The sequence below is a fragment of the Entelurus aequoreus genome, linkage group LG09 (assembly GCF_033978785.1).
Source record: "Entelurus aequoreus isolate RoL-2023_Sb linkage group LG09, RoL_Eaeq_v1.1, whole genome shotgun sequence".
In the NCBI taxonomy this organism is placed as follows: domain Eukaryota; kingdom Metazoa; phylum Chordata; class Actinopteri; order Syngnathiformes; family Syngnathidae; genus Entelurus; species Entelurus aequoreus.
The window spans coordinates 61,502,955-61,528,901 of NC_084739.1; the positions used below are offsets into that span (position 1 = coordinate 61,502,955).

At 40.5% G+C, this 25,947-nt stretch overlaps 1 protein-coding gene and 1 long non-coding RNA gene across 5 annotated transcripts in view; one reads left to right on the forward strand and one right to left on the reverse strand.

Annotated features, from left to right (window-relative positions):
• LOC133657589 (inactive phospholipase D5-like) overlaps positions 1–25,947 on the forward strand; it is a 109,441-nt gene that overhangs the window by 54,317 nt on the left and 29,177 nt on the right. The gene's annotated exons all lie outside the window — the stretch shown is intronic.
• On the reverse strand, positions 1,149–9,133 carry LOC133657591 (uncharacterized). Its single transcript, XR_009827288.1, has 3 exons — positions 9,061–9,133; positions 8,816–8,973; positions 1,149–1,210 (listed from the first exon to the last, which is right to left on the reverse strand). It is a non-coding gene; the product is annotated as an uncharacterized LOC133657591 (long non-coding RNA).

Consider the following 25,947-nt stretch of genomic DNA (forward strand, 5'->3'; position numbering starts at 1 on the left):
TGGGAGAAAGGATGGGGGTGTAGTGGTCGTCTGAGCACGGCAGCGCAGTTTAGAAGCAAAGGAGCACTGGTTACCTTAGTAATTTAGTTTGTACTTATCACATTTTTGTTTGTTTTTTAATACAAAATACCGGTATCATATGTGTTTATATTTTATCTGCTGATGTATGTCTGTTCCACTGTGCGCAGCTAGACAGATAGTTAACATAATGAAGAAACAGAAGAAACAGAAGTTTTGTTGAGGATTCCTTCTTTTCAATTCCTTTCCTTCCTCAGTTTTTTTTCTTTACACCTCTTCCTTAATTTAGATTTGTAAGATTGAAAATATAAACATAAAATAAACATAACAAAAGTATAAAGTTCATTGTGTATTTTACATAAATAATGTTCATTGTGTATTTTACATGAATAAAATAGAAGGTTTAGTGTTAATACATTCACACCAAATAAACTACTAATGCCTGAATGCAGCTGGGATTGCCTCCAGCCACCCCCGCAACCCCGAGAGGGACAAAGGGTAGAAATTGGATGGATAGATGGATGTTTATGCATATACAAATTAAACAACATCCACATCCAACATTGCACACAATGTCTGTGACTCATCACAATTAAACCTAAAGTGTAGTGTTATCGCCCTTTACTGGTCAAATTTACCGCTACATGTATTAAACCAGCTTTGATCGCCAGAGTTACTCTCAAACAAAAAAAACAACACGACCGCAAATACAAAATACATCACAAAGTCAGCATTTTCAATACAAAACTAAATATTTTTATGCACAATATTTACTTACAAAAATCCGAACAAGTTTCGTGATGAAGCTTACACGCTGGGATTTCTACCATTGTTGCTGCTTGTCTAGAACACTGTGTCTGTCGCTTAAAAGGTCCGACAATGACAATGACTCGAGCACTCGAACATTCATATTTTGTTCTCCAGTTGTTTTCAAATGTCCGATTTTTGCAATTTATTTAAATTATTTTTAGGGTTTAATGAGTAGTGTTCTTCTACTCACCCCACTGCTGCTTCATTGTGACACATATGCCCTGCTGTTGCCCCCTGCCTGCAGTGTGGCGGAGGTACTGCATACATGAGCCACCCTAGTTTGAAAGGTTTCATCAAGCCTTTTTGGGTGATGTTCAGCGGTCCAAATGAAAAGCTTTGGCGGGACGGATGTGGCCCGCGGGCCGCCAGTTGGATTGTCCTACTGTACAGTTATGTAGATTCACACACACACACACACACACACACACACACACACACACACACACACACACACACACACACACACACACAGTTTTAAAATACAAACGCTAACCTGTGAAAATCAACTCATACGTTGATTATCTGCTGTAAAATACAGTACAGTACCTCCCCTAGATTTGTTATTTTAAGTTAATTTAGCCAGTTTTCTGCTTCAATGTGCTTAATTTTGGCCATAAATGCATAAAATGTGCTTAAACAGACATGTTCATGACTATTAGTAGCTCGGAAACAGCAAGGAACCGTGATCTGTTTTTTTAATGAATACATTTTTCAGTGAAGTCGCAACATCCAAAGCACGAAGTGGCAAATTGGCTTTCTGCGTGTTTGGATAAATTATACTTAAGTAGCAAAAAGAACAATTTGTATTCATTAGTTTTGTGCAAGAGTGCCTCAATAGCAGTTTGTGGTTTTCAAATCATTTTTTCACGAAATAAAAAAATACAAATAATCTCTTTCAGAGTCAAACTATAGTCAGAAAAAATATGTCAACTATTTGCAGTAAAACAAAATCCATCTTTTAGTCCTCGGGGCCTGGTGGAATGATTGGAGCGGTGATAGGGGAGTATTGCAGTGTGCTCAGGACTCATCTTGGTTGACAAGACTGTCATGTCTTTTTAATGGCTTATTTGACTTATTGATTTGGGAAGGCCTGCTGGGATCAATGGCCTCGGCGTAGTGATGAAGCAGTGATGGAGAAGACGAAACTACCAATAACAAGCACATTATATATGCCTTTGGTGAGGATCTGGATAAATATGCAGTATTTTGAAATTGCACATCTGTACTATATGACGTTTTGAATTTAAAGTTGGGTAGTTCAGGTGAATTACAATTCACTAGTGTGACTCACTATGTTGTGTCCAAAACCATAATTGGTGTACGGAATCATAATGGCATGGCACCACATGTCAATTATGTAAAACTAGGTGAACCATGAAGTAGCATGGTTACTAGCAAATTTTTAGCTAAACGAGTGCATTCCCAGGCTTCGAATTTTAACTCTTTAAGGTCAAGGCAAGTGTTGCCTTAAAGAAGGGCTCATATTTTAGTGCACCGAGGCAAGTTAGAAGGGCACCAAGGCAAACATTATTTTCTTTTGAGACAATATACACTACTGTTCAAATGTTTGGGGTCACATTGAAATGTCCTTATTTTTGAAGGAAAAGCACTGTACTTTTCAATGAAGATAACTTTAAACTAGTCTTAACTTTAAAGAAGTACACTCTATACATTGCTAATGTGGTAAATGACTATTCTAGCTGCAAATGTCTGGTTTTTGGTGCAATATCTACATAGGTGTATAGAGGCCCATTTCCAGCAACTATCACTCCAGTGTTCTAATGGTACAATGTGTTTGCTCATTGGCTCAGAAGGCTAATTGATGATTAGAAAACCCTTGTGCAATCATGTTCACACATCTGAAAACAGTTTAGCTCGTTATAGAAGCTACAAAACTGACCTTCCTTTGAGCAGATTGAGTTTCTGGAGCATCACATTTGTGGGGTCAATTAAACGCTCAAAATGGCCAGAAAAAGAGAACTTTCATCTGAAACTCGACAGTCTATTCTTGTTCTTAGAAATGAAGGCTATTCCACAAAATTGTTTGGGTGACCCCAAACTTTTGAACGGTAGTGTATATATATATATATATATATATATATATATATATATATATATATATATACAAACCCCGTTTCCATATGAGCTGGGAAATTGTGTTAGATGTAAACATAGACGGAATACAGTGATTTGCAAATAATTTTCAACCCATATTCAGTTGAATATGCTACAAAGACAACATATTTGATGTTCAAACTGATAAACATTTTTTTTTTTTCAAATAATCATTAACTTTAGAATTTGATGCCAGCAACACGTGACAAAGAAGTTGGGAAAGGTGGCAATAAATACTGATCAAGTTGAGGAATGCTCATCAAACACTTATTTGGAACATCCCACAGGTGAACAGGCAATTTGGGAACAGGTGGGTGCCATGATTGGGTATAAAAGTAGATTCCATGAAATGCTCAGTCATTCACAAACAAGGATGGGGCGAGGGTCACCACTTTGTCAACAAATGCGTGAGCAAATTGTTGAACAGTTTAAGAAAAACCTTTCTCAACCAGCTATTGCAAGGAATTTAGGGATTTCACCATCTACGGTTCGTAATATCATCAAAGGGTTCAGAAAATCTGGAGAAATCCCTGCACATAAGCAGCTAAGCCCGTGACCTTCGATCCCTCAGGCTGTACTGCATCAACAAGCGACATCAGTGTGTAAAAGATATTACCACATGGGCTCAGGAACACTTCAGAAACCCACTGTCAGTAACTACAGTTGGTCGCTACATCTGTAAGTGCAAGTTAAAACTCTCCTATGCAAGGCGAAAACCGTTTATCAACAACACCCAGAAACGCCGTCGGCTTCGCTGGGCCTGAGCTCATCTAAGATGGACTGATACAAAGTGGAAAAGTGTTCTGTGGTCTGACAAGTCCACATTTCAAATTGTTTTTGGAAACTGTGGACGTTGTGTCCTCCGGACCAAAGAGGAAAACAACCATCCGGATTGTTATAGGCGCAAAGTTGAAAAGCCAGCATCTGTGATGGTATGGGGGTGTATTAGTGCCCAAGACATGGGTAACTTACACATCTGTGAAGGCGCCATTAATGCTGAAAGGTACATACAGGTTTTGGAGCAACATATGTTGCCATCCAAGCAACGTTACCATGGACGCCCCTGCTTATTTCAGCAAGACAATGCCAAGCCTCGTGTTACATCAACGTGGCTTCATAGTAAAAGAGCGCGGGTACTAGACTGGCCTGCCTGTAGTCCAGACCTGTCTCCCATTGAAAATGTGTGCCGCATTATGAAGCCTAAAATACCACAACGGAGACCCCCGGACTGTTGAACAACTTAAGCCAGGGGTGGGCAATTAATTTTTACCGGGGGCCGCATGAGCTACCCGAGCACTGCTGGAGGGCCACATCGACAATATTTCAATTAAATTTTGCTCAATATTATTTTTGATATATACCGTAAGATAAATAATAATAATAATAATAATAATAGTAATACTTCAACATAGTGTGTGTAACAGCATTCCATTACTAATATATATAAATTAACATTAATAATAAATGACAGTAAAATAAGCACACGTATGACTGAGGAGTCATAGTGTAACTTTGTGTGGTGTTTGAGTTGTCCGACTTTTTGTGTGGCCTTAAACGCACCAGTGATTTAGTGCTATGCGTGTTGGTGACAGATGACAAGTTGGTTTTGGCCTGGTTTGTACGGCAGAAAATTACTAGTTTTTCGAGATAGAATTGTTTTACTCATGTTTTTGGTGTGGTTATGTCCGAATATAAACAGTTTTGTTCAATAAAGTGATCGATATAATTCCTGTCCTCGAAGCATCTCGATAGACGTTACAATAATTGAACGGTGTTCAATTGAACGGTGTTGACGAACACCATTAGGGCCGCTTGTTGTCACTGTCACTCAAAGTTGCATTGCAAAATTCCATAGAATAAATATGTTTATTTTGTTTATAATTCAGATGGGATTTGATTTGGTGCGCGGCATATACTTGCTGCGCGCAGCAGACGCTTGAACAGTGCGCAATTGCGCAGGCACGCACCTTAGAGGGGACGTTGCTTTGCAGTTCATGTGTTGTTGAAAACACGGCATTCCTCATCAACTTTTCTCTTTTTGGCGTCTCGGGTGTAAACCGTGCATCACTTGTCGCTGCATGTGCACCTTCACTCGCAGGTTACACACGGACACACGCCCATAAATAATACTTTTCAAAATAAAAGCAGCACAGTTGTATTGCGCGCAGGACATAGATGTTTTTTCAACTTTATTTTGTAATTGCAGTTGTTCACATTCACTCACAATCACGCACACGCATACGTCCACACGGAAGTAATACAAATAACGATTTTCAAAACAAAAGCAGCACCGTTGTATTGCACACTCGACATAGATACTTTTTTAAATTTATTTTGTAATTTATAATTGGCCTCACGCGGGCCGGACAGGGACGCACAAAGGGCCGGATGCGGCCCGCGGGCCGCAGAATGCCCAGGTCTGACTTAAGCTGTACATCAAGCAAGAATGGGAAAGAATTCCACCTGAGAAGCTTAAAAAATGTGTCTCCTCAGTTCCCAAACGTTTACTGAGTGTTGTTAAAAGGAAAGGCCATGTAACACAGTGGTGAACATGCCCTTTCCCAACTACTTTGGCACATGTTGCAGCCATGAAATTCTAAGTTAATTATTATTTGCAAAAAAAAAAAAAAGTTTATGAGTTTGAACATCAAATATCTTGTCTTTGTAGTGCATTCAATTTAATATGGGTTGAAAAGGATTTGCAAATCATTGTATTCCGTTTATATTTACATCTAACACAATTTCCCAACTCATATGGAAACGGGGTTTGTATATATAGCCACAGATATCAAGACAAGAAAGCTACTCACCATGCACCCTGAGGCTCTACACTAAGCCGAGGGCTAGTGAGCGTCAAGGCCACAGTCCAGGATGAAACATCGAAAATTCGAGAATACATCAAAAAATGGCCTTGAAGGCTGAACTGCTAAGTAAATGTCTCAGGCAGCAGAACCTAGATGAGAGTGCGGAGGAGGAGGAGCAGACAACCTGGACGGACAAGCCCCTACATGGCATGTACCACCGTCAGATAGAGAAAGTGGCTGATATCAAGAAATCCTACCAGTGGCTGGAAAATGCAGGACTGGCAGACGGCACAGAGGCACTAATCATGGCAGCACAAGAACAGGCCATAAGCACAAGAGCCATATAGGCCAGGATCTACCAGAGTAGATCCGACCCAAGACGCAGACGGAGCAAAGAAGCCCCTGAGACAGTCCAGCACATAGTAGCAGGCTGTAAGATGCTAGCTGGATCAGTGTACATAAAGAGGCACAACCAAGTGGCTGGGATATTATACAGGAACATCTGCAACCAGTATGGAATAGAAGTACCCAAATCCCAATGGGCCATACCACAGAAGGTGGCTGAGAACAACGGGGCCAAAGTTCTGTGGGACTTTAGCTTCCAGACTGCCAAACAGCTTCTGGCTAACCAACCAGACATAGTGGTGGTGGACAAAGAGCAGAAAAGGGTGGTGGTGATAGATGTAATCCCAGCTGACGCCAACATCAGGAAGAAGGAACACGAGAAACTTGAGAAGTACCAAGGGTTGAAAGAGCAGCTGGAACAAATGTGGAAGGTCAAGGCTAGCGTGGTCCCGTGGTAGTGGGGGCACTCGGAGCAGTAACCCCCAAACCGGGAGAGTGGCTCCAACAGATCCTTCAAACAACATCTGAAGCCTCAGCCCAGAAGAGCGCAGTCAACAGCCAAGATACTGCACAGAACCCTCAAACTCCCAGGCCTCTGGTAAATGACCCGAGCTTGATGATGACACAGATACTACCCCTCCGGGGTGAGAAGGAGATTTATTTTTATTTTTTTTAATTCATTATTAATATAAACATGTCAGCGTGGAGGGGGAAGTGGCCTGCGGGCCTGCCGCGGAGCGGGGTGTGCAAGGACCGACCAGCTGGGCCTTGTTATCTAATCACCTGTCGCCCTTATTAGCAGCAGCCGGAACGAGAGACGGGGTTGGGAGTTGCGGGTGAGCCGAGACATGAGAGCGAGAGACATTTTGCTGGAAAGCAAAACCAGACTGTTTATGAAAATAAAGACTTGTTACCTCAGACTACCGGGCTCACAAAGAATCTTTGTGTCAGAAAAACCCACAGGAGGGCAACCTCCACAGTCAGCTTTTTGTAATTCCATGATGCCTTTATCTCTATTTTTGTATTTTGATAGAGGGAGGTATTTTTTAAAATTATTTATCCAGATCCATACAGATCCATTAAGAGTTTGAGCAGAATTATGTCATATAAGAATTAACTATACACAATAACACAATAACAAAATGCAGTGTCACATAAATGTTTTTTGAAGTAACACCTTTGCGACATGAAAAAAACAAGTAATGTGTACAAACCTTGTGTTTACTTTTTGATATTAAAATAAAACACAAAGCAGTTTGGCTAATGAAGATGGAGTCTAATAAACAAGTTGTGTTCTTCTCTTGGTTCAGCACAACGGTTTGGCCAACAAAAATAAAGAGAAGTGACACCTCTCACATCGAATACACAATCTGCACAGCCTTCGTTCAGTTCGATGAGATGACAAAACATTTTAACTAGTACTGATGTTATTTGAACACTGATACAGTTTCCAGTTAAATAAAGGACGAGTGAACATCCCAGTCAACAAAGTAAATACTTTATAAACAAGTTGTGACAACGTTCACGACACATCGCCTGCTGCATCAAATAGTTTTCTCCTTCGCTGTATACTTTTAGTGTGGGGACAAGTGTCTCCAATATTGTCTACACCTGTCTCCATCTAAACACAGCAGTGCGCTCTTGAACACACGGCGGCAAGCGAGGGAAAATGACGTTAAACCAAGCGATTGGTTTTCGTTTACTCCAAGGGGAAATCTCCCGAGCAAAGTCAGTGTAGTTAGTCCGCCATGATTATCAAGCCAAACAACGCTAGTGCGCATGCGCCTGACTTCGTGTTGACTAAAATGCATTAATAAATGACAGTTTTTCAGTAATTAAAAAATTAGAAGGTATTACTAATTGTCTGGATTTTCATTGAGAATTATCATTATATCGTTTACTGTTACATCCCTTGTCCATTAACAAGTAAAAAGTCAAAGGCGGTCACGGCATGTTTGTGCCAGCAATGTTGGTCAATTTTTTAGGGCTTACGGCAAATGACGAGGGCAGTCGCGGCTTTTGTCGCAGTTGCCGTGGTTACATTCGAGCCCTGCATTCCACCCAATCGGTGCCATTTGTTTGTCGTAACTTTTTTTTTTTTTTCAACTCTAAATCTGAACTACTCAAAATGTGTAACTTTATTCCATTTTTGACAACTTTCCTAAGCCGAAAAAGACTACTAGGTAAGGACTGGAGAGGCACTTCTTTTAAGTCTATAGTCTCGTCTCGTTCAAACACGACCACCTGCAAGAGCTCTCTTTTTCCCACCAGTCACACACCTCTTGCCTTCACAATAATCAAATTCTCACAGAGCCAACTGCACTAACAAAATAACGATCTCCCTCCAAAAAAACGTCTTACTATTCATTATAGAAAAAGCGTTGGGATCAGTGATACCCTTTGCGTGGCTCACCGAGCTTTAAAATGAATGTAAAGCTCGCATGGCAGTTTCTAACATGGCATATTGTTTATGGTATTGGGGGGCCCAAATGACTCAATAAGCCCCTGAATGTGCAGCACACTTTGCGTGAAATAAAAAAAAAACATTTTACTGTTCAATTTGTTTTATTTCCTGGAGACGCAAATGGCAAAGATTCGGTGGAATGGCTCATATGTATATCGTCACTTCAGCCTTGGGGGAGGCCTGCATTCTTTGCCAATTGAGGTATTATTGCATGTTTTAGTTTAAATGCAAAAAAAAAACACTCCTAGAAAGACCCTACCTGTTTCTAACCTGGTGATTTGTAGCGATGTTGTCACTTCTGTTCCGCTTGACCCAGTAACAATCACGCCTGCTGCATCAGTCACAGTCAGACATCAATTTCTCTCGGCTCCAAATCGACAGTCAGCCTCTGCGGCTCCGCCGCAACCAGCCCGGCTGCTGCAATTGAAATCGTAAATTACTCTTTTTCACCGCCACATGGTTGACTCGCACGACAACCGAATGGCTCGTACAAGCAACACATACATGCAATCAGCCGGGCGTAACACTTAACGCGGCTGGAGTGCGGGTGAACGGATGAGAGGTGCAGACGGAGGATGGAATGGCTCTACTCAGAGACAGAAGCCTGCAGAATGACAAGTAACAATGTGTTAGGTTCGACTGTCACAGGGGAGAAACACAAATTGACCAGAAACTAGCAAATTTAGATATACTGCAATAATATTCAAAAGAACTACAGTGGTACCTCGACTTAGGAGGAGATGCAAGCTGTCACTTGGCTAATTGTTATGCTTTTGGTTGCGAGCAAAAATTTAAGCTACCAGCCTCAACACTGCGATCCGGGGTGTCGGCAACCCGTGGCTCTAGAGCCACATGCGGCTCTCTGGAGCTTTTTCAAAAATTTATGAAAATGGAAAAAGATGTGGGGAAAAAATATATTTTTTGTTCTATTATGGTTTCCATAGGAGGACATACATGACACAAACCTTCCTAATTGTTAGAAATCCCACTGTTTGTATTAAACATGCTCCACTGATGAGAGTATTTGGCGAGTGCCATTGTGTCCTACTAATTTCGGCGGTCCTTTAACGCACCGTAGTTTGTTCACATCTACAACTCTCTCCAACGCTGCCACAGAAAGACGTGTTTTATGCCACTCCTTCTAGTTTAATGTGGCCTTGCCACATCATTTAACGTGGTCCGCAACGTCATTTTATGTGGTCTACCACTTCTTTCAATGTGGTCTGCCACGTCATTCAACGTGGTCCGCCACATTATTCAATGTGGTCTACCACTTCATTCAATGTGGTCTGACATATTGTTTAATGTGACCTTGCCACATCATTCAATGTGGTCTACCACTTCATTCAATGTGTTCTACCACTTCATTCAATGTGGCTCTACCATGTCATTCAATGTGGTCTGACATATTGTTTATTGTGGCCTGCCATGTCAATCAATGTGGTCTTTCACATCATTTACCGTGGCCCGCCACATCATTTTATGTGGCCGGCTACGTTATTCAATGTGGCCCTCTGAGGGCAGCCATAACTGCAATGTGGCCCTAAAATAACACGTTTGACACCCCTGCCCTATGGGTTGTGTACAAGATGTTCTATAAGACATGCTTGTAAACATATTAAATATCTTCAACGTTGTATAATCCTTAGACAAATGGTCAAAGACCTATAAACAATTAGCTGCTAAGCCCCACCCCTTTTTGCTTAATGGCCATGTTTTTCACCCAATCTTGTAAAATTTTGACAAACATGTTTGTGAGCCCCCTAGTAAAAAATAAATGGTAGTGATTCAGCAGAACACCCTAATGTTTAGGGTTGCGAATCTTTGGGTGTCCCACGATTTTTTTGGGTCACGATTCAATTATAAATCAATTTTTTCAATTCAATGCGATTCTCGATTCAAAAACTATATTTTTCCAATTCAAAACAATTCTCTATTCATTCAAAACATAGGATTTCAGCAGGATCTACCCCAGTCTGCTGACATGCAAGCAGAGTAGTAGATTTTTAATTTTAACTATTAAATGAACCAAAAATATGACTTATTTTAACTTTGTGAAAATATTGGACACAGTGTGTTGTCAAGCTTATGAGATGCGATGCAAGTGTAAGCCACTGTGACACTATTGTTCTTTTTTCTTTTTTTTTTATAAATGGCTAATGATAATGTCAATGAGGGATTTTTAATCACTGCTATGTTGAAATTGTAACGTGTCATGTTTTTGTGTCCTCTCAATTGCTCTGTTTATTGCTGTTCTGAGTGTTGCTGGGTCAGGTTTGGTTTTGGAACTGGATTGGATTGTTATGGTATTGCTGTGTATTGTTTTGTTGGATTGATTAATAAAAAATAATAAAAAATAAAAAAAATAAAATCGATTTTTGAAAAATGAGAATCGATACTGAATCGTACAACGTGAGAATGGCGATTTGAATTCGAATCGATTTTTTTCCCAAACCATTACTAATGTTTTATCGGGTTTGTGGACGTTTCCCTCTTGGGGGGGTTCTCCTGATGCCGACAGATCTTCTGTAGCCCGGTGTACAGGGTTGAGCAAGTTTTTATTTCCATGCACACACGTGTCGATTGCTTTCCAGCAATGTGTTTTTGGACTTTTCAGTACCGCGTGTCTCTGTTCGTGTGTCTCTTTCTGTCTCCAACTCCCACTCCCGTGTCTCTTTCCGGCTGCTGCTAATAAAGGCGACAGGTGATTACATAACAAGGCCCAGCTGGGCAATCTATTCACCTGCCGCTGTCTTCGAGGCCGGTCCTTGCACACCCCGCTTTGCGGCAGGCCCGCAGGCCACGCCCCCCTCCACAGGGTTGTTTTGTGGAGCTTGTTAAACCATATGGGAAAATTTCAAGTCCATCCGACTTACGGGGTTAAATAACACCACTATCATGTGGTGTATTTGTCAAATAAATAATGGCACAGGCAACACGGTCAGGATGCATGTTTTGACCAATTTTCACCTGCTTGTGTGCAGCTGTTCAGGACTAGAACAGTTAGCTTGTGCCTGACTTTTCGACTGGAGATGAAATAGTCAGGTTATTTATATATTTTTTGACATTTCTATAGTGTCTATCTGTGCTGGGTCAAAGAGTTCTTGTGTCACATCAGTGAAAACCTAGCGAATCACAGGTGTCAAGCTCAAGGCGCGGGGGCCAGATCTAGCCCGCCACATCATTTTATGTGGTCCGTGAAAGCCTGGAAATATGCATCAAAGTATCTTTTCTTGCTAAATGTTTTAATGATTTCCATTCTAACAGGAAAAAAATGCATGTACTTCATGCGATTGCATATCTTTTAAACCTTAATATTATCCAATAATGAACAAAATATATCATTATGCATTCCAAACATTTATTGTTGAAATAAAAGTAAATACTTAAATATCTGCTTGACTTATGAGTTCAAAGCAAGTTATCCACCTAATTGTACAATGTAAAAATGACAATAGCTTTTATGGTAAAAAAAAAAACAGAAAAACTGGCAGTTTTCAATGTGGTTATGTAAAATGTGTTATTCGTGGGACATTTATTAACCAAAATACAAAAAAGTTAGACGGTCAAGGATTTGTTGTTCTTGTTGTTTGTTTTTGTAGCAATATAAAATAAAAAAAACACTATAATAACTGACAACAACAAAGTAAAAAAGCCTATTCAGAATTTTGGACAGTTTTACACTGACTTTTGAATGGTTTAAAAAAAATTGTCTGGGGTAAGTGACACTCTCTACCTAGAGTTATGGTGCTAAGAAGTCCATTTAGATTTCATCCAAGAATAGGTTAGTTCTGCATCAGTTTTTTTCACATTTAATGTTTATATTATATATATTAGAACAATAAACCTTTGTGCTGCACCAGAATCAGCAGTGGCTGCTTCATCTGAGTTTGACCCCAAAGCAAACACTCAATCCCAGCAGTCCAATGATGCCTTTGATGGTGAGTGAGTGATGTAGACACTGCTTGGCTGTTTTGGTTTATTAGTAAACTGCTGTAACACCTTGGCTATTTCAATTATAGGCTCGGCTGGTAGAGCGGCCGTGCCAGCAACTTGGGGGTTCCTGGTTCGATACCCAGCTTCCGCCATCCTAGTCATGTCAGTTGTGTCCTTGAGCAAGACACTTCACTCTTGCTACTGATGAGTCCTGGTTAGGGCCTTGCATGGCAGCTCCCGCCATCAGTGTGTGAATGGCTGAATGTGGAAATAGTGTCAAAGCGCTTTGAGTACCTTGAAGGTAAAAAAGCGCTATAAAAGTATAAACCATTTACCATTTATATAACAGCAAAATATATGTATATATATATTTTTATAACTCAATTTAAACTTTAATTGAGATTAGCCTTGTTGTTTTTTGATATGTGTTTCATAACAACATATTCCATGTGCTCCTTGTTTTACTTGCACATTTAAGTTAAATATTTACCTGTTGACTATCTTGAGCCAGGACACTTGTTGTTTTGTGCTTGATTGTTAAGTACAATAAAATACCCACTATATTTATTTGTTAAATGGTTAATTGAACATGTCTTTGCAATCAGAAGTGTAATAACTTTATGCAAATCAGTGAAATGAGATAAAACAACTAATAATACATAATTTTAGAGATGTCCGATAATGGCTTTTTTGCCGACATCCGATATTCCGATATTGTCCAACTCCTAATTACCGATTCCGATATCAACCGATACCGATATATACAGTCGTGGAATTAACACATTATTATGCCTAATTTTGTTGTGATGCCCCACTGGATGCATTAAACAATGTAACAAGGTTTTCCGAAATAAATCAACTCAAGTTATGGAAAAAAATGCCAACATGGCACTGCCATATTTATTATTGAAGTCACAAAGTGCATTCTTTTTTTTAACATGCCTCAAAACAGCAGCTTGGAATTTGGGACATGCTCTCCTCTCCCTGAGAGAGCATGAGGAGGTTGAGGTGGGCAGGATTGGGAGGGGCGGGGTTGAGGTGGGGGATGGGGGGGGTGTAGCGGGGGGTGTATATTGTAGCGTCCCGGAAGAGTTAGTGTTGCAAGGGGTTCTGGGTATTTGTTCTGTTGTGTTTATGTTGTGTTACGGTGCGGATGTTCTCTCGAAATGTGTTTGTCATTCTTGTTTTGTGTGGGTTCACAGTGTGGCGCATATTTGTAACCGTGTTAAAGGCCTACTGAAACCCACCACTACCGACCACGCAGTCTGATAGTTTATAAATCAATGATGAAATCTTAACATTATGACACATGCCAATACGGCCGGGTTAACTTATAAAGTGACATTTTAAATTTGCCGCTAAACTTCCGGTTCGAAACGCCTCTGAGGATGAAGTATGCGCGTGACGTAGACCGGGGAACACGGGTATGCCTTCCACATTGAAGCCAATACGAAAAAGCTCTGTTTTCATTTCATAATTCCACAGTATTCTGGACATCTGTGTTCGTGAATCTGTTGCAATCATGTTCATTGCATTATGGAGAAGGAAGCTGAGCAAGCAAAGAAGAAAGTTGTCGGTGCGAAATGGACGTATTTTTCGAACGTAGTCAGCAACAACAGTACACAGCCGGCGCTTCTTTGTTTACATTCCCGAAAGATGCAGTCAAGATGGAAGAACTCGGATAACAGAGACTCTAACCAGGAGGACTTTTGACTTCGATACACAGACGCCTGTAGAGAACTGGGACAACACAGACTCTTACCAGGATTACTTTGATTTGGATGACAAAGACGCAGACGTGCTACTGTGAGTATGCAGCTTTGGCTTCTAAACATTTGATCGCTTGACCGTATGTGCGCAACTTTTTTTTGCGTATGTACGTAACTTTTTTTAAATATATAAGCTTTATGAACCTTGGGTTAGGTGAACGGTCTTTTGGGCTGAGTGATTGTGTGTGTTGATCAGGTGTTTGAATTGTATTGGCGTGTTCTATGGAGCTAGGAGCTAGCATAGGAGCTAGGAGCTAGCATAACAAACACGCAGGTGTTTTTATGCAGGATTAATTTGTGGCATATTAAATATAAGCCTGGTTGTGTTGTGGCTAATAGAGTATATATATGTCTTGTGTTTATTTACTGTTGTAGTCATTCCCAGCTGAATATCAGGTACCGTGAGTATGCAGCCTTGGCTGCTAAACATTTGATAGCTTGACCGTATGTGCGCGTCACGTACGTAACTTTTTAAAAATATATAAGCTTTATGAACCTTGGGTTAGGTGAACGGTCTTTTGGGCTGAGTGATTGTGTGTGTTGATCAGGTGTTTGAATTGTATTGGCGTGTTCTATGGAGCTAGGAGCTAGCAGAGGAGCTAGGAGCTAGCATAACAAACACGCAGGTGTTTTTATGCAGGATTAATTTGTGGCATATTAAATGTAAGCCTGGTTGTGTTGTGGCTAATAGAGTATATATATGTCTTGTGTTTATTTACTGTTGTAGTCATTCCCAGCTGAATATCAGGTACCGTGAGTATGCAGCCTTGGCTGCTAAACATTTGATAGCTTGACCGTATGTGCGCGTCACGTACGTAACTTTTTAAAAATATATAAGCTTTATGAACCTTGGGTTAGGTGAACGGTCTTTTGGGCTGAGTGATTGTGTGTGTTGATCAGGTGTTTGAATTGTATTGGCGTGTTCTATGGAGCTAGGAGCTAGCAGAGGAGCTAGGAGCTAGCATAACAAACACGCAGGTGTTTTTATGCAGGATTAATTTGTGGCATATTAAATATAAGCCTGGTTGTGTTGTGGCTAATAGAGTATATATATGTCTTGTGTTTATTTACTGTTGTAGTCATTCCCAGCTGAATATCAGGTCACCCCCGGCTCTCACAGCATCTTCCCTATCTGAATAGCTTCAACTCCCCACTAGTCCTTCACTTGCACTTTACTCATCCACAAATCTTTCATCCTCGCTCAAATTAATGGGGAAATTGTCGCTTTCTCGGTCCAAATCTCTCTCACTTCATGCGGCCATCATTGTAAACAATAGGGAACTTTGCGTATATGTTCAACTGACTACGTCACGCTACTTCCGGTAGGGGCAAGCCTTTTTTTTATCAGATACCAAAAGTTGCAATCTTTATCGTCGTTGTTCTATACTAAATCCTTTCAGCAAAAATATGGCAATATCGCGAAATGATCAAGTATGACACATAGAATAGATCTGCTATCCCCGTTTAAATAAAAAAAATTCATTTCAGTAGGCCTTTAAAGTTGTTGGTACGGACACCCTCAGTGTGACCTGTATGGCTGTTGACCAAGTATGCTTTGCATTCACTTGTGTGTGTGAAAAGCCGTTGATATTATGTGACTGGGCCGGCACACAAAGGCAGTGCCTTTCATTTTAATTGGCGCTCTGTACATCTGCCTACGTCCGTGTACACAACGGCGTTTTAAAAAGTCATACATTTTACTTTTTGAAACCGACACCGATAATTTCCGATAATACGTTTTAAAGCATTTATCGGCCGACAATATCGAAAGTCCGATATTATCGGACATCTCTACATAATTTACATATTAATAATCTGACTTGTTAAGTGGTTAATCTTAAAAAAGGATACCAGTTGGGTGTATTACAAGAACACTGAAAAACAAGAACGTTGAAGGTGGCAATTAATGGGGTGGAGGGGCCCACACCGATACTCTTTCAGCGGGCCCAGAATTCTGAGCAACGGCCCTGGGCAGGAGCATGATAACATGAATGTGCAGTAAATGAGAGTATGTCTGTGGTTATGCCCTGTATAGTACACACAAAATCTTCATTTAAATAAGGCGGTCTACACCACTTTTCTATTGCACACGCAGTCTTAGTAGATCACACTCCACACGCCCACTTACAGTGTAGGCTATTTTATAGATTGCACAAGCTGTTTAAGACGCGGTTTTTGGATCTTAGTAAATCAGGCCCTAAGTCAGTGATGTATTTCTCCTGGTGTCACGTGACGCAGTAAGATCGAAACCTCATAAGCAGAGATGGAAAACGGGCCGTCGTCCAGCCGCTGACTAATTCGTAGTCAGCTGCTTTGTTAACATTGGCGCCTAATCCAAGAAGTCCTTAGTCACATCTCTGTAAACATAAAGCACTTCCTCCAATAAAGCAGCCCTGACTGAACTTGAAAAAGGCCAGACGTGTCTGAGAGTCTCTTCCGACTATTGGAGAACACGACGAGATGAAATTAGCTTAGAGATTGTTGCTGGTGCTGCACGAGATCGTAATTACGTGCATGGCAGTCTGGTCTTCAGGCATAACCCAAAGCAACTGAATTAATGTGTTATCATCGGTGAAAAGTGCAGACGCACAGACATTTATGTGTTGTGCCCTTTCCAGCCACTCTCATTTCAGTGTCAGTCTGCTTTTGTTTGTGCGTCCATCAAGCTGCGTGCCTGCTCAGCCTTTTACAAGCTGAGTGATCCAACACCATCATCGTGCTACACACACACACACACTTCATTTTCTCAGCAGGACAGCTTGGTTAAAGCACCAGAGAGTCTGAAGAGCATGCAGCCAACCACTGATGTGACACAGAAATCACAGAATTGATTAAATCCACCAGAATTCTAAAAGTCGGGAGACATTTGGGTGCCTGTACTGTAATACCATGGCATGACTACTCTGGGACTTATCTAATGTGTTACCTCGGTTTTTGTTAGTAATCTATTTCAAAAGATCAGCCTTTAGACCGACTTGCAGAAAAACTGAAGCAATTTTTCCTATAAGAAATAATGTACGTAAATCTAAGTAATCCTTTAAAGACACACAAAAATATGAACACAAAACACTTTTAAAAGAGCAGAATTGTTAGGGGTGTAACGGTTCGTTTTAACAACGATATGATTTAATATTTGTGGTTGACGATATGATTCATAAACGGTCTTTTTTTTTTTTTTTTTTTGAACGATCCAAAACGAATGAGTGAGTTAGATTTAGATTTAGATTTATTGGTCCCCCTGGGGAAATTCATTTTCACTGACCGTACGTTTAGACAATAAACATCATGGACAAAAATAGAAAAAAAACATCATACATGACAGTGACAGCACCAACATATTTACAGGCTTGTTAGACAGGGCCTGCTGTTTACGGCGGCTCTATTAGCTGCAGGGATAAGGTTTTTCCAGAGGCGGGCCCTCCGGAATTTGATGGTTCTGTACCTGCGTGTGATATCCTGGACTATTGTGTTTGCCAGTCGAATGATGGACCTGTGGTTTGAATCTGAGATGTTGGGTGTGGGCGGGCCGATGATTTTAGCTGCTGTGTTTGTAACGCGTGTGAGTTTGGTCCGGTTGCTTTACAGAAAGCATAGTGAAGAAACAGTTGAAATCGATTCAGTCACCTGTTATCAAAAAAAAATCTAGCAATGTGACTGTGAAATAAAAAGTGGGTACTGGACACTGCAGGTGAAGTTTCCTATATTCCTGTTATTTCTTGTAAGAAAAATATGTATGAATGAATTGTGGATACAAACAATTAAGTAAACAACAATTAATGGCCAATGCATTCACATCTGATTGGAATAAAGTGCAACACTTTAGCTTGTATTAACAGGAGGAACCCTTTTCTGCTCACATTTTCAACATTCAACCAAATTTCAATAAAAGTAAAATAACAAACCTTTTAACAGTAGATTTACATGTTAAATAAAGTTCCCCGACCTGACCATACAGTATCTGTTACCAGCTCTGTGCGTCGCCAATGACGGACAGCGTCCCAGATGTGCGGAAGCATGTATACGCCCTCATCCCTGTCGCTTCCTAATTTCCGTAGCCTCCTTCATCCATCGCTTGTATTTATTTGTGTCTCATGAAATGACTTCTCCTTGGCCGCCAGTTTCGTGTTGTGTGTCACACTTCATGTTGTTTTGTTCCGCCGCCATAACTTGCTCCGCTGTCACTTCCGCTCTGTCGGTCGCGCCTTTTGTGGCTTAAAGTTAAGTTGTGGCTTTAAATTACTGTGTTGTGTCGTTTGTGTTTTTCAGGCTTTTGCAATCTTGCTGTAGCTGAAAGTTGTTATGTCATAATTTATGATATTGTCTTGTGGCCTTTATTGTGACCTTTCTCAGCCACCGTAGTTTTCCCCCATTTATTTCTTTTAACGTGTTAAACTTCATATAAAGTCCGACGTTCTTAAATCCAATGTTTTCTTTTTTATACAATCCATAAAATCGATCGATTCTCTTTTAAAACAATGTTGGATCGATACCTAACTCATGGAAGACCAATCTTGCCGAGCACAAATCGATATACTTGAAATTTAGAAATACAAATCGCTCTGCTGAAAAACTGGATTCACATCCGATTCAATTCTGATTATCATATAATTTTCAAAAATCCTTTTAGAAGATTTAATTCGATTTTTTTAAATATATTTTTTAGGCCATTAGCAGCCAGGAGGAGCTTTTGTAACCTGTTTTGAAAAGGTTTTATTATCCATCCATCCATCCATCCATCCATCTTCTTCCGCTTATCCGAGGTCGGGTCGCGGGGGCAGCAGCTTAAGCAGGGAAGCCCAGACTTCCCTCTCCCCAGCCACTTCGTCCAGCTCCTCCCGGGGGATCCCAAGGCGTTCCCAGGCCAGCCGGGAGACATAGTCTTCCCAACGTGTCCTGGGTCTTCCCCGTGGCCTCCTACCGGTCGGACGTGCCCTAAACACCTCCCTAGGGAGGCGTTCGGGTGGCATCCTGACCAGATGCCCGAACCACCTCATCTGGCTCCTCTCGATGTGGAGGAGCAGCGGCTTTACTTTGAGCTCCCCCCGGATGGCAGAGCTTCTCACCCTATCTCTAAGGGAGAGCCCCGCCACCCGGCGGAGGAAACTCATTTCGACCGCTTGTACCCGTGATCTTGTCCTTTCGGTCATAACCCAAAGCTCATGACCATAGGTGAGGATGGGAACGTAGATCGACCGGTAAATTGAGAGCTTTGCCTTCCGGCTCAGCTCCTTCTTCACCACAACGGATCGATACAGCGTCCGCATTACTGAAGACGCCGCACCGATCCGCCTGTCGATCTCACGATCCACTCTTCCCTCACTCGTGAACAAGACTCTGAGGTACTTGAACTCCTCCACTTGGGGCAGGGTTTCCTCCGCAACCCGGAGATGGCACTCCACCCTTTTCCGGGCGAGAACCATGGATTCGGACTTGGAGGTGCTGATTCTCATCCCAGTCGCTTCACACTCAGCTGCGAACCGATCCAGCGAGAGCTGAAGATCCTGGCCAGATGAAGCCATCAGGACCACATCATCTGCAAAAAGCAGAGACCTAATCCTGCAGCCACCAAACCAGATCCCCTCAACGCCTTGACTGCGCCTAGAAATTCTGTCCATAAAAGTTATGAACAGAATCGGTGACAAAGGGCAGCCTTGGCGGAGTCCAACCCTCACTGGAAACGTGTCCGACTTACTGCCGGCAATGCGGACCAAACTCTGGCACTGTTCATACAGGGAGCGGACCGCCACAATCAGACAGTCCGATACCCCATACTCTCTGAGCACTCCCCACAGGACTTCCCGAGGGACACGGTCGAATGCCTTCTCCAAGTCCATAAAACACATGTAGACTGGTTGGGCAAACTCCCATGCACCTTCAAGGACCATGCCGAGAGTATAGAGCTGGTCCACAGTTCCACGACCAGGACGAAAACCACACTGTTCCTCCTGAATCCGAGGTTCGACTATCCGGCGTAGCCTCCTCTCCAGCACACCTGAATAGACCTTACCGGGAAGGCTGAGGAGTGTGATCCCACGATAGTTAGAACACACCCTCCGGTTCCCCTTCTTAAAGAGAGGAACCACCAACCCGGTCTGCCAATCCAGAGGTACCGCCCCCGATGTCCACGCGATGCTGCAGAGTCTTGTCAACCAAGACAGCCCCACAGCATCCAGAGCCTTAAGGAACTCCGGGCGGATCTCATCCACCCCCGGGGCCTTGCCACCGAGGAGCTTTTTAACTACCTCAGCAACCTCAGCCCCAGAAATAGCAGAGCCCACCACAGATTCCCCAGGCACTACTTCCTCATAGGAAGACGTGTTGGTGGGATTGAGGAGGTCTTCGAAGTATTCCCTCCACCGATCCACAACATCCGCAGTCGAGGTAAGCAGAACACCATCCTCACCATACACGGTGATGATAGTGCACTGCTACCCCTTCCTGAGGCGGCGGATGGTGGTCCAGAATCGCTTCGAAGCCATCCGGAAGTCGTTTTCCATGGCTTCCCCGAACTCCTCCCATGTTCGAGTTTTTGCCTCCGCGACCGCTGAAGCCGCACACCGCTTGGCCTGTCGGTACCTGTCCGCTGCCTCAGGAGTCCTATGAGCCAAAAGAACCCGATAGGACTCCTTCTTCAGCTTGACGGCATCCCTCACCGCCGGTGTCCACCAACGGGTTCTAGGATTACCGCCACGACAGGCACCAACTACCTTGCGGCCACAGCTCCAATCAGCCGCCTCGACAATAGAGGCGCGGAACATGGTCCATTCGGACTCAATGTCCAGCACCTCCCTCGTGACATGTTCAAAGTTCTTCCGGAGGTGGGAATTGTATTATAATGTTTATATAATATACAGTGGAACCTCTATTTACGAACCCTTCTATTTGCAAACTTTTCGGTATGCACGCTTTTAAATCGCACTAAATATGCTTCCGTGTATGAACGTTTCATTCATTATTTTTACGTCTTGCTGGCAGCCATTTTTTGCTTGCTCTTATTGAAGGGATTGAGGAACACATTTTTAATTGTGATGAGAACTGACTTTTCTGGAAAAGTGCACATTATTTGCCACAATTTTATCTCTAGAAATGTCCCTAGTTTTAAGAGCTATTTACTTATTTTTAGTCAACGGCTAATCTTAACTTCCGCATTAAATAACTATATTTTTTCTATTATAGTTTAAAAATCCTAAAAATATTAAATTCAATTTAAAAAAACTATTCAAATAAGACATTTTGGTTTTTCCCCACGTAGACAATCTTGTTTAAAGAGTCTGCAACATCTCGATGATGCTTAATTTAATAATTGCAAGTTGAATAATGCTTGTTTTCAGAATAAAATACTTGTTTCTATCTTAAAAGACCTGATAATTTCTAGATATACAAATCCTAATTTAGAATGTCGTATCAAGTGTAATCTGTCCATGCAGCTAATTAATTTCACTAGTTTTTAGTATTTTTTCGAACATCTAGTCTTTTTATCCTATATTTTGACAGCTCTTTTTTGCAGTGCACCTTGTCTTGGCAGCACACCTGTTCCTCATTGTTAAGTGATTTAGTTTCACCTTGTTTCCTCCTTTAGTGCTGGATCATTATATTATGTATGCCACAGTGTTCTGTATTAACTGGATTGCTTTTTGTCTGCCTTGTACCTAGTCAAATATCCTTCTGCCTGCACAGTGCTTGCCCTCTTTGCATCCTGGGATCATTCCAACAGCTGCTATGCGCCACCTTCACAGATTGCAGGCGGACGTTTTTTACGTGCAATGTTTGGCTGCATGATAATTGAGACGGCAAACAAAAACAGTAGCCATCTTTCGTCAAAAACCGAATCATAGGAAAAGTCGATAAGTCCAAAAGTAGTCTGGATCCAATTATTGTAATACAAAGATGAATATGCTGCTAATACTTGTGATTGTGTGATTTAGGATGACTAATTTGAAGAAGTACGAAACAGACAGCATGCAGGTGTCCACTGTGAATGAAATTTGACCCATTTCAAAAGAGATGACGAGTCTGAAGGAGATTATTGGAAGTGAAGCACATTCTTTGCACATACACTCTTGCCTTGTCAGCAATTTGAGTGCTTGCCAGCACACAGTGATGTTTTCCTGTCACTCACCGTGCCCCTCGGGGATTCAAAGTAAGTGTGTGTGGACTCGTGGAGGGGGGATACACACATGTAAACATTGCCCCCTTAGTGATGAGCTAAAAGTGAAAGCTAGCGGTGACCTAATACTCTTGCGCACTCTTACAAATGTGAGTCCACCCCTCACATTTCAGCATCTATTTGTCGTTACTGTATATCTTCTCATTAGACAAGAAAGTATCCTTTGATATACTTTAGAGCAGAGGTTTTCAACAGGGGGTCTGTGACCCCAGGGGGTCTGCGAAGTTACTTCACGGGGGTTGTTAAATATGTAGTTGATTGGACATTTTCATAAGTAGTATTTCTTCACAAATTTAAATCTTTTTAAATACACATTGTAGTGCTGTTTATAAATGACATAGGCATGGACACCCTACTTACTGTACTTTGCAGTTTTAAAATAAAAACAGACAACAACTATATTATTGTAGTGTTGCATGTTAGCATTTAAGATATCTAGCAATAAGCACTTTAGTATCCAGCTGGCGATTTGCGCTCTTGTTGATAGCTAGCGATTAGTGCTCTAATTGCTAGCTAGCGATTTGTGCTCTTGTTGCCAGCTCGCGATTTGCGCTCTTGTTGCCAGCTAGCAATTAACGCTGTAGTTGCCATCTAGCGATTTGCGGATTAGTTAGCGATTAATGCTCTGGTTGACAGCTAGTGATTACTGTTCGAACTGTCTTTTTGCAATTATTGCGCCAGTTGCCATCGAAAGAGTTTCCTATATTCCTGTTTTTTCTTGCAAGGGAATTATGTATGAATGAATTATGGATACGAACAAGAAAATAAACAACAATTGATGACCGATGCATTCCATTTTTGTTTAAATAAAGTGCAACCAACACTTAAGTGTTGAATCAGCAAAAGAAAACCTTTAAAGCTCTCATTTTCAACATTCAAGACATTTTCAATTAAAGTACAGCAACCAACATTTTAACAGTAGATTTACCTGCAACTTTTGCTTTTGACATAAATATATATATATATATATATATATGTATATATATATATATATATATATGTATATATATATATATATATATATATATATATATATATATATATATATATACATATATAAATATACTGTATATATATATATATATATATATATATATATATATATATATATATATATGTATATATATGTATATATATATATATATAATATATACTGTATATATTATATATATATATATATATGTGTATATATATACATATATATATATATATATATATATATATATGTATATATATATACATATATATATATATATACATATATATATATATACATATATATATATATATATATATACACATATATATATATATACATATATATGTATATATATATATATATACATATATATATATATATATATATGTATATATATATATATATACATATATATATATATATATATATATATATATATATATATATATATATATATATATATATATATATATATATATATATACGTTTACGAGTGTCTGTTAGTATTAATAACTTAAAGCATTTTTTTTGTATTGTTTTACTTTCACAAATTCCTCAGTAAATTCACCAAAACGTCACCGTGGAGTTAGATTGGAGAGCTAGCTTCCACAGCTAGTGGGTTCATGACGATGACTTATGTTTTGTTTGATCTAACGTTTTACTGCCATGTTACAGACACTGTTTGGAAACAATTAGGGAATGTAAATAAACATTTACAAAATCTTTCTGTGTCAATAACTAATTTCACAACGTATATATCTGTGGCTTATAGTCCGGTGCGGTTAATATATGTAAAAATGTTTTGTTTCTTCTAAAATTTAGTGGGTGCGGCTTATATACCGGTGCACTCTATAATCCGAAAAATACGGTATTTGCCAGGATAACATTAATGGTATTGATAAGACTTCCTCTCGTTCAGTGGCACTTCCAGGGGTACACACACACACACACACACAAACACACCCCCCCTCTGTCTGCTCCTTTCTCATCAGCTTTTCCTTTGCCGATGAAAGTGGATTTTACTTTTTAAAATGTTCTTAATTGTAGCAATATGGTTGTTAAATTTAAGGACTATTGTGATTTCTGATTGTTTGTGAGGGCACCAAAGGGACTTCTGTTTGTTTGTGTGTGTGTGTGTGTGTGTGTGTGTGTGTGTGTGTGTGTGTGTGTGTGTGTGTGTGTGTGTGTGTGTGTGTGTGTGTGTGTGTGTGTGTGTGTGTGTGTGTGTGTGTGTGTGTGTGTTCAGAGCAACCCATTATCTATTGTTTCTTATGGAGAAATTTGGTTAACTATATAAACTTTTCTATTTAAGAACCCTGTTCAAGAACCAATTAAGTTCGTAAACCGAGGTTACACTGTATAGAATTGTCCATTGACAAGATATATAAAAACGCTGGTTGTGTACTCACGTTGAGGACTGCGGACTACAGAGGAAGTCTTAAAGCTTGAACAGGTGAATCAAACAAGTCTGTGGATACAGTTCCAACTTTACAGTACTGCGCTTCTGACGTCCATTTGGCAACACTTCTATCACTTGGTTGTGTCCTAATATGGAGCAGACGGACAGAAACAATACAGAAAAAAACATTTTGTCAGAGCAGATGTCAACAGAGGCGTCGTCGGTGTGTCCATCTTTTATTCAGATCAGTTCTATTTCCCGTAATCGAGAGCTTTGCAAGCATGAATGAGATGCATTAAAATGAACTATTCCTATTGAGAACATGACTGCCAGTAAAGTCTATTGATCCTCATGCCCTGCCCCAGTGTCAGGTAACACTTATACTGCACTGTGTACTGAGTGGGTTCCAATACAGGACTTCACTGCCATCGACTCCAGTAAGGTTTGCAAGGGGAACATAAAACCGGACATCAGTCCAGATGGCTAGCGTTGTGTGTGAGCATTAGAGGCTGGAAGCAAATATCTTCCCCAGCGCCGTCTGAGATTAATTCAACTCTCGCAAGGGCCACAAATCAGTGCGCTACAATAATAAGTGGTTGTGTCCAAAGAGCGGCAAAGAGAGGCTAATGGCGCGAGTGTGGTGTGAGCAATATGAGCTAATGAGCTGCCGTGTTCTCTTTGCGTAATGAGTTTTGCTTTAGTGTTATTGTTTTACAGCACGATTAAGCAATTGGGAGTGAAACACAAACTCACGCCACTACTTTGAACGCATTAGTTTCTCACTGACTGGAGAAAAATAGGGAGAGACTGAAGCCTAGCTCTACCAGAAAATTAGTAGGAACTCATTGAAGGAATGTATCATTTTTTCATGCTAAACTACACATATTGCTATAGCATACACATACACTTGATTAAATAAATATATTGATTTTACCATCATCAATTATATAATTGTTATAGTTTATTGATGTATACAACTGTAAATGTTCACACACACAGTGCCGGAAAATATAAATTCACATACAAATCGCAATTCTTATTTATTACGATCAGTGTTTGGCAAATTCCTTTTAAAAAGTAATCAATTATAGTTACTAGTTATTTGCGAAATAACTCTTTAATAAATTTAATTAATTAAAAG